Source organism: Elephas maximus, chromosome 7 (genome assembly GCF_024166365.1).
Source record: "Elephas maximus indicus isolate mEleMax1 chromosome 7, mEleMax1 primary haplotype, whole genome shotgun sequence".
NCBI lineage: Eukaryota > Metazoa > Chordata > Mammalia > Proboscidea > Elephantidae > Elephas > Elephas maximus.
This window is the reverse complement of record NC_064825.1, coordinates 96768005-96778529: the sequence shown is the minus strand read 5'-3', so window position 1 is coordinate 96778529 and position 10525 is coordinate 96768005. Positions and strand designations below refer to the sequence as shown.

At 39.8% G+C, this 10525-nt stretch overlaps 1 pseudogene; it reads right to left on the bottom strand.

Annotated features, from left to right (window-relative positions):
• Positions 1–8161: 8161 nt before the first annotated feature.
• On the bottom strand, positions 8162–8651 carry LOC126079045 (60S ribosomal protein L23a-like; annotated as a pseudogene).
• Positions 8652–10525: the final 1874 nt, after the last annotated feature.

Below are 10525 nucleotides of genomic sequence, written 5' to 3'. Positions count from 1 at the left end.
TGCCACCAGGTGTGTGTATATGTATGTGTGTGTGTGTATACACACACACACATACATATATAGTATCTACACACATGCATACATAAACATATACACAAAATTATTCTTAGTGGCTTTTATTATCTTTCATTTTAAATGAAGTGTAACATTAGTTATGATAAAGAGCTATAATTCAAATTTATGTGTGTCTGGTTCAAAGCCATACATACATAGTCTTTCTACTAAGTATAGCTGGGGTTCCCAAATGTTGCTTGGCTGCCTGTATCAAAATCATCTGGGAAACTTCTTTAGAAATACAGCTTATTTAAAATAATCCTCTTGTCTTGTCAAAGATTCCAATTTAGTAGGTCTTACATTAAGGCCTCGGAGTTACTGGGTGGTGCAGTTAACACGATCTACTGATAACCCAAAGAATGGTGGTTTGAGTTTACCCAGAGGTGGCTTGGAAGAAAAACCTAGCAATCTACTGCTGAAAAAGCAGCTATTGAAAATCCTACGGAGCGTATTTTTACTCTGACATGCATACAGTCACCATGAGTCGAAATCAACTCGATGGTAACAGGTAACTGGTAGATGAAGGCCTTGGGATTAATATATTTTAAACATATCCTAGGAAGTATGAATTTGCATGGAGGCTTGGACATGCTAATATCACATCACACTACAAAGACAAGGAGTGTTATATAGGAATGGGGACATGTCATAATTCTAATACTATGCCTCACTCAATTGACTTTGTGCTGAGCTATGCAGGGACTTGTTTTCTACTGGGCAAAAGCCTGAACATCAGTAAGCCACCTGATGGGTACACCAACCCTTTGTCGTTGGATTAGTCAAGAAACAGTGTGTTCAGGGAGGAGGAACACCAGGATATCCTTAGAAATGCTGGATTCATATTCTGACTGTGGCTCTTGCGAATTTTTTTTTTTTTTTAAAAAAAGCTCAGGCAAGTTTCTCAACCTCTATTAGCCTAATCACCCAAATAAGGATTATCCATATTCAATTTATTTTAAGTAGTTTTTTTGAAGAGCGAATGAGATAGCACACCTTAACAAGGCTTGTAAGCAAAAAAAAAAAAAAAACACAAAAGTTAAATTTTATTTAAAATTTTAAAATTCTCTGTCAAATTATTATATTATGGGGATTTCAAATTACCCACTGTAAAAATGGCTTGGAGGCATTGTCTGACCTCCTCTAACTTCACATGGGGAAAGGACAGTCAAGATCAACAGCCCAAGGCTGATTCCCATGAGGCAGGGGTCAGACATGCCTTCTCTCTCTGCCATCTTTACCAATTCTCTCACCAACCGTCCCTCACACAACACTCTCTACTTCTCTGCTGGGCTCCATAATCCATTGCAGTGGCCACACAGAACTCACAGACCATGCTCACAGTTATGGAGTTTACTAGGGACGTAACAATTACAATTCAGGCTCAGGGACGCTCAGAATAAAGTTCTTCCATCAGGACAGGCTCTTTCCAGCTGTGCTTGAAGACACATCTCTCCTTGGCCTTCAATCTCTGCCCAAAGGCACTCGCGCTTTCTTTATCTATGAAGACAGACACCCTGCTGTCTTCTGCTGCCAGGTCTCTCCTGCCACCATGTCTCACCATCTTCAGGATTACAGCTTGCTCGCTCTCTCAGTCTCCTGCTTTCAGGAGTTTCTCAGCAGAGGGATCCCCGAGCCCAAAGGATGTACTCTCCACTCCTGGCTGTTCTTCTATGGTGGTAGTAGGATCCTCCTCTCTGTTCAGGAATTTGCGCTCTTTTAAGGCAAAACTGACCCATTCACTTGGTGGGCCACAATTACCCTCTCACACAGTCCCGCCCAATCACCTAGGTGAGAGTTATAAGACCATGGCTAGAAAGGCCACACAAAAGTAATCAGTTGCACCATGCCCACAGTAGTAGGAAACAACTATGAAGATGTTATGTTTGCTTTTGATGACGTTATTGTCTCCCTTGTTCAAAGGAGATTGTCTTTTCATATTTGATTTTCTTTCTCTAAAATTAAAATTAATTAGTAACAACCATGGGCTAGGTAGAATGGATGAGCAAAAATAAGTCATTTGGTGTGATAGCCCTAATTTAGGATATTTACATATTCTATTAGGACCCCAGAAACCCTGGTGGCATAGTGGTTAAATGCTATGGCTGCTAACCAAAGGGTTGGCAGTTCGAATCCACCAGGTGCTCCTTGGAAACTCTATGGGGCGGCTTTACTCTCTCCTATAGGGTCTCTATAAGTTGAAATCGACTTGACAAGACTGGGTTTGGTTTTTGGTTTTATTAGGACCCCTGCTGGTACAGCAGTTAAGCACTAGGCTTCTAAATGAAAGGTCAGTGGTTTGAACTCACCAGCTGCTCTAAGGGAGAAAGATAGGGCAGTCTACTTCTGTAAAGATTACAACCTTGGAAACCCTATGAGGCAGTTATACTCTGTTTTATAGGGTTGATATGAGTTGGAATTGACTCGACGGCAATGGGTTTTATATATAAATATATAAATGTATATATATAATAGATACTTATACACATACATATATCTAGATACACATACTTTATGCATGCATACACACATACAAATACATATAAATATATATAAATAAAATATATATTTTCATGTAACGTACCAGGCAAGTAGCCAAACTAACTTCTAGAAGCTGTTTTAAAAGCATAAATGCTAAACAAGCTGAAAAAAAAAAAGGCTTCACTAAGTTCTTTTTTTATACCAGTTATCATCGACCACACATAACAATATCATTTTCCTATACATTTAACATACATTATCCCATTTAATCCTACCCCAAATTCTATGAGGCAGGTCCTATTTTTGTTCCCATTTCAAAATGAAAAAAATATTTGCCTTATGACACATGATTTGTAGGTGGCACAACTCGGATTCAAATTTAGTTGTGAGCCAAAGTTTTATCAACAGATGACCACCTCCTTTACCAGGTATTTCATCGGACAGTTATATTGGCCATTAAGCCACGCATTGTTCTGTTTAAAAGTAGCTCCTGGGAGAACGATGGCTTCCTAGTGTTTAAGGTACTGAGATTGCACCCCATAAATTGAATGCATAGAATCAGGGCATCTGGTGAAAACTCAGGACTCAGCTCCTGCTCTTCTGAACACAATTATTTTAAAGGCTTATAAAATACTATTTTGTATTTGCCTGTTCTTAAAACAGGAAAACCATATACTGCATAACCCAAATACACACACACACACACACACACACACACACACATTTCACGACTCCATAATATGAGGGGACCATGTAGTTATAGATCTTCCTTAGATACCAGCTACATCAAAGGGTGTGAATATACATTTCTGGTGAATTTTCATTTTGGGATTTTTTGTAACCAGGCCATTTCCCCTCATGTCTAGCTGGGAGAAACAAAGGGGAGGGAATATGCTTCAATGAGACTTTGACACATTATTCTGAAGGATTCTTAAAAACAGAACCTAATTTATTGTTATGAAAAATTTGAAGAGAAAACAAGTGATGAATTTTGTTCTGGGCTCTTCTTCCTCTGGTAACTGGCTTATATCATAGTTTCATTTCACCTGAATTTCTTACTGCATTTGACGATCAATCATAGTCTCAAGTGTATTCTTCTTTTATGCAGAAGGTTTTTGCTGCTCTTTTGTGAGATATCGTTCTAATCCAGCTTTTGTTTTGTTTTACCTTAAGATTCTTAAACTAAATTTAATTCTAGTGAATAATAGCTGAATTTGTTGAGTGCCTACTATGCTTGAGACAAGGAACAGGAGGGAAGCTCTCTATAACTAGGCTTATCTGTGGAGTACTGAACTTCTCACCTATCATGATGAAATTTAGAGGGTCAAGTTATGAAAGTGGAAACTCCACCCCTTGAAATGTCTAATAACTTTCTAAAAAGGTATCTCTCTACTGGAACAGGACCCCTGTTTTCAAGGTGGACATGACTACTCGTGCTTATTGTTAGCCCCCGACTCATGGTGACCCTATGTACAACTGAAAGAAATGCTGCCTGGTCCTGTGTCACCCCCATGATTGGACTGTTGTGATCCATAGGGTTTTCACTGGCCAGTTTTTGAAAGTAGACCACCAGGTCTCTCTTCGTAGCCTGTCATCGTCTAGAAGCTCCACCGAAACCTGTTCAGCATCATAGAAACAAGCAAGCCTTCACTGGCAGATGGGTAGTGGCTGTGTGTGAAATGCGTTGTCTGGGGATCAAGCCCAGGCTCCCACATGGGAAGTGCGGATTCTACCACGGAACCACCAATGCCTCATAACTCCTCCTTATGGGGTTTTCAGTGAGATCCAGTCTAAGTAACTGTTGTATTATTTTATTTTCTTTCATTAGTGCAGCTAACGTTGAAGTAATCGCAACTGGCTAAATAAAATGCCTGTCAGTGAGAAGTCAGTCGATCCCTTTGGAAAACTTTTAATGTGTATACAGCCAAAGTAAAATGCTTATGTTGGTTGGCAGGGGGGGAAGGGAAGTCATAAACTGATAGTGTTGAATATTACCTGAACCCTGTGATACTAGAAAACGGCAATGGTTAAAGAAATCCCCCCACCATTTGTATTCCAGAAAACAGCTCACTGAAATGGCCACCCTTCCCATATGACTTAGAGAAGACTCACAGACATCCCTTGTTTACCTATGACGAGGCCAGACACAGACTCCTCATTCCCAATCCTGCTTCATAAATGAATAACTGAATTGTTTGGCCCCACTGATCAATCAGAAACAAAGAGCTTGTGAATCAAACTGTGGTTAAGCTTCTCTCCCTCCCCTAGTCCCTGAACTTTGGCCCTCTGTCAGCCTGAGCCTACATACTACCACTCTTTCAACATACTACCACTCTTTCAGGATCTCTCCTAAAGAATAGGCTGACCTCGGTGTACAACATTCTGGTTTACTATCCAGTGATGTCACCTTTTCATTTCACTTGCCCACACCTGTTTTTTTTTTTTTTTTCTTTTCTTGCCTTGTTTACTCTCAGTCTGTATAAAAGAAGACACCCTTTTTCCTAACTATTTGAGACGCTGGAAACCCTAGTGGCGTAGTGGTTAAGTGCTACTGCTGCTAACCAAAGCGTTGGCGGTTCAGATCTGCCAGGCGCTCCTTGGAAACTCCACAGGGAGTTCTACTCTGTTCTATAGGGTCGCTATGAGTCGGAATCGACTCGATGTCACTGAGTTTGGTTTTTTTTTTGTTGTTGTTGTTTTTTTTGAGACACTTGCAGACCTAAAATCAATTTTCTTCCTATGGTAGTAGTGTCCTTCCTCTGCTGTTACAATAGTCCCTTTACTCCAGTTCTTCCTGAGAAAGCCATTTCCTATCACAGTCTGGATTTGTTTTTTTGTTTTTATTTGACGAAATGAAATCATACCACTAAAAAATTACTCCTCAAGAAATATTAAAAAAAAAAAGGTATTAATTTACGTTCCTCTTTATTCTACATGGATCAAATGAGCTGCTAATGTTTTGGGAGAGAAGCAAAACTTATTTAAAAATCCCTATAATATTAACTGCCTAAAACCCAGAAACCCTTTGCTATGGAGTCAATTCCGACTCATAGCAACCCTATAGGACAGAGTAGAACTGCCTCCTAGAGTTTCAAAGGAGTGCTTGGTGGATTCGCACTGCCAGCTTTTTGGTTAGCAGCCGTAGCGCTTAACCACTATGCCACCAGGGTTTCCATTAAGTGCCTGTTTAGTTTAATTTATGCTACTAGATTATAGCCAGGGGCCCTTGCTCTTGAGTTGTCCGAAGGTAGATTGATTCAACTGGGGTAGTCAGAATAAAAATACTCCAGGTGGAGTCCAGGATTAGCTAGGTAAGAATTCAGATCACACTTGGTACCAGGTTCTTTCAGACCTGTTAAAATGGGGCTAAACATGTAGATGAAGGCCTTAGAAAGGATTTTTTTCTTTCAAGACCTTGATAATAGGCTAAAGTTAGAGGAATCGACACCTGATCACCTGTAGAGCTCTCATCATTTCCTTCCTTTCTGTAAGGAAATGTCATCATTGCTATTTGCAGATGCCCCAGGATTCAGAATTAGGATCGGATGGACTGAGAAAACTGCCTGTACCTATTATGGATGCCTCAAGACTCAGGTACAAAGGGAGGTTCAGTTCAACCTGGTTCCTCTTAGGCAGTGAGAGGGAGAAAAAGCTCTAAAGTAACCAAGATGAAGGAGAAAGGGAATGGGCACAGCTAGAAAAGCAAAGGGAATCCCTTCTGTATGCCTTCATTATACAGTGGGCTACCAAGCAGAGATGGTGGATGGAACTTGAAGAGATAGGAAGACAGCATGTCTCCCCCATGTATACACTGAAAACCAAACCCATTACTATCAAGTCACTTGTGACACGTAGCAACCGTACAGGACAGAGTAGAACTGCCCCATAGGGTGTCCAAAGAGCAGTTGGTGCATTTGAACTGCTGACCTTTTGGTTAGCAGCCATAGCTCTTAACCTCTGTGCCACCAGGGCTCCTCCCCATCTATAAACAAGATTAAATAGGAGTCTCACCACCACCTTTAATGACTATGCTGTACTCTCCATCCCTGACCAGAGGTGGGCAGGGACTTAGATAAGGCATCATCAAGGACAGGGAAAGACATGCATTTTCAGTGACTTTTAGGTGTTCCAGTTTTTCATCAAAATCAATTAGTGCTGAAGCTGTTTATGGTTGGTACTCAATCTATTGCTTTTATTCTTTTTCTATCTTTCTTGGCTTTTTTTTTTTTTTTAATCTCTGCACGCCATGAAAATGTGTCATTAACTGTATATGAGGCACAAAGCTTGAGCTGTTCCTTAAAAAGAGATGTAATTTTTAAGCAGACAAACTTAAAATGAGTGAAAGACCAGTAATGAAAGATTTGTGAGATGCTGACCTTGCAAGAAATGGACTGCCTCCCTTGGGGCTGGCATTCTGATATGAGCACGGAATCCTTTTATGCTTATATTTATCTTTTTAAACAAAAGTTAACTTTTATTTTAGACTAAACTACGTTTCCTAGCTTTCTGTGCAAACTGTGACTGTGAGAAATATAAAGAAAACTATATGTGTGTGTGTGTGTGCATCTATGTCGTAGCATACGATGAACACTACTGAATATTGTGCTTTTGTCTAAATGGGTTTTCAGTGAAAGCTATTTTCCATAAGATTTTTTTTTTTATTACAATTATAGTATCTTCCCTCTAGGATTTGCAGATTGAATACAGACTAGAACAGAGAAATAATGTAACAACCTCTTGGCATTAAAACGAGATTATACTCTTAGAACTGCATTCAAGAATCACTAGAGTTACACCATTTTTCCTAATGACACGAAAAAATGTGTTTCGTCAGTAACTTTAGTTGCAAACTCAAGAATTCAAAGAAGAATTCAGAGGTAAAATTTAAACGATATTAATCACATAGGGTGGCTACACACTGCAATGCGTGCACAATTTTTGACTGTGGAATCACCAATAGGAATTTTTTTTATAGTTCACGTGTAAACAAGATTTGAGTCATTGTAGAATTAGCTTTGCTGTTACAAATAATTAGTGGCCAGAACTATTTGGATATTTATATAATATTTAGGAGAAGACATGATGCAAGATGCTCAAAATGAAGACGCCAGTATGCATGGGCCAAGAGTGTGGCCATCCATACTTTCTAGTACTTCTGGTAATGCACTTAGGATCAAGGCTCACTATACAAGCATATGCACGTGAGAGGAAGCAGGTATAGAATGTCGCTATGTATTTTCTATAACTTCTACAGAAGCTGAAGTTGATGGAATGGGTTATGGTCTAGATTTGACATATTCTTCTATTGTAACATTAATGAAAATGAAGAGTGGACAAGGTGAAACCAAGATGCCTCTTTTCTAAATGTGATCCAGTGACCCAGAGAAACACTCTGCTGTGATGACATCACCATATTCATGACATGAATATCCTCTCATGCCTTTTGGATGTGGTAACTGTCAACGCTGGCTTCCTGTTTTAAAGCCAGAGCTGTATTTCCTGAAAATCTGCCTAGTAGCAAAACTGTCCATAATTTTAGCACAGACTGTTGATATACTCGTAAACCATTTCTATTATATAATAGGGTGGTGATTGATTTTTTTTTTTTTTTGGTGGTGAAAAAATTTAGAATTAGCCAGCTGGACTCAGTTTATATGATCCCAATTTTGTTGGCAACATCCAAAGCATCATAGTCAGCAGCCAGTAGAACATATGCCTTCTTCTCTCCATCGGGTCTGATCAAGGTGTTGACCTTGGCCACATCAATGTCATAGAGCTTCTTCACAGCCTGTTTGATCTGGTGGTGTTGGCCTTGACGTCCACAATGAACACAGTGTGTTGTTATCTTCTGTCTTCTTCATGGCTGACTCAGTGGTCAGAGAGAGCTTGATGATGGCATAGTGGTCCGGCTTGTTTCTCCTGGGGGCGCTCTTCCGAAGATATCTGGGCTGCCTCCACAGCCTCAGTGTCTTGGGCCGCCGGAAGGTGGGTGGAGTGCGGATCTTCTTTTTTTTGTGGCTATGGACGCCTTTCAGCACTGCGTTCTTCGCCTTCAACGCCTTTGCTTTGGCTTCAGTTTTGGGAGGGGCAGGGGCTTCCTTCTTAGCTTTCGGCGCCATCTTCGTAAAAAGGCTGGTGATTGATTTTTAATATCAGTTTCTTAATGCCGCCTGTGCCTAGAGTCGTGCAGGTCTCTGTGGAGCATATTAGTAAATAACTGTATAAATTTATCTAGTGAAGGAGCCAATCACTAAGGAATAAATAAGACTTATGCATGTGGGATGGACAATAACTGCAAAATAGTTACATTGGATGTTTACAAAAAATCTAAGCCTATTCTATTAGCCTCCATCTGGCTCACCCATACTTCCTCTGTGGTCTCCTCATGAACCATCCTTGAAATCATACTCTGCTTAAGCAATATGGACCTTCTGTCTCTTCCTGAAAGCCCCTTTGCTACCTCCAATCCGAGGTTTTTTGCATATGCTGTTCTCTCTTTAGAATACTTTTCCCCATTCTTCCCAAATCATTTAACTTTTCCTCTTTGTTCAGTCTCATCTTAAGCCCTACTTCTTCCTGGAATTCTTTCATCACTCCTCCCCCACCCTCCTCTGTGCTCTCTTAAAATCACCAACTCTCCTTTGTACCGTATATTTGAATTTGTTATTTGATAAATATTTGTGATTAAAAAAAATTATATCTGACTCCTTCACAGGATGGTAATGTCCATGAAAGTAGAGAGCCATGATATTTTATTCTCATTTTATCTAAAGCCCTGTGCAAACTCCTGAACTATAGAGAGGTAAATCATAAATGTTGATAAAATGATTAAAGCCCAGTCTTGTTAAAGGTAACCTGAAAGTGGACGTCACAGCATAGGCTATGCTAATCAGCTTTGAGATGGTCCCAGAGGGTGGAGGGGAGATACCTAGATACAGTATGGTATTATTTTTTTTCGATTTTAGAAAAGGCATAGTGAGAAGATTTTCAAAGTCATGAGAGAGCATATGAAGTAGTGAAGCACACCAGCTTTGGAGTCAGAAAGCCTGAGTTCAAAATTTGGTTGTGCCAGTAACCAATAAGCCTCAGGCACTTTATTTCCCTTCTCTGATATTCCATTATCTTATCTCTGAAATAAATGTGGTAATGACCTGCTTCATGAGTTGTTATAAAGTTTAAAGTAAGATAATGTAGTATTTCTCAAGTTTCAATCATTGGTGTTCTATACTTATATATATATATATATTTTTTTGGTATCTATGGTTCTGGTGGCATAGTGGTTAAAAGCTATGACTGCTAACAAAAAGGTCATCAGTTCGAATCCACCAGGTGCTTTTTGGAAACCCTACGGGGCAGTTCTACTCTGTCCTATGGGGTCACTATGAGTTGGAATTGGCTCGATGGCAATGGGTTTTTTTTTTTTTTGGTATGGTTCACTAAACCAAAAAAAACCAAACCAAGTGCTGTCAAGTCGATTCTGACTCATAGCAACCCTATAGGACAGAGTAGAACTGCCCCATAGAGTTTCCAGGGAATGCCTGGCGGATTTGAACTGCTGTCCCTTTGGTTAGGAGCCGTAGCACATAACCACTATGCCACCAGGGTTTCCATGGTTCACTAGTGTTGATTAATTAATGTTTTTCTTCAATTTTGCTCTTTATATAACTTATCACTTCTTTACTCTTGGCATGGATGATAACTAGCGATGCTGTTTTTATGGTTCTCCTTCTTTGATTGACCTAAAGCTTCTTTTTAAACACCCATGTTGTTCATCAAGTGGGCACTAGTTCAGGAAGTAAATGGAGGTGGGGTGTTATGGTAGGGAAAAATCAACTTCAATAAAAATTTATTAATTATGAACAATGGAATATACATCATCCTCTGCTATACCTACACCATCTGTCAGTTCACCCTTCCGTGGTGGCTTGCATGTTACTATGATGCTGGACGCTATGCCACTGGTGTTTCAAATACCAGTAGAGTCACCCATGGT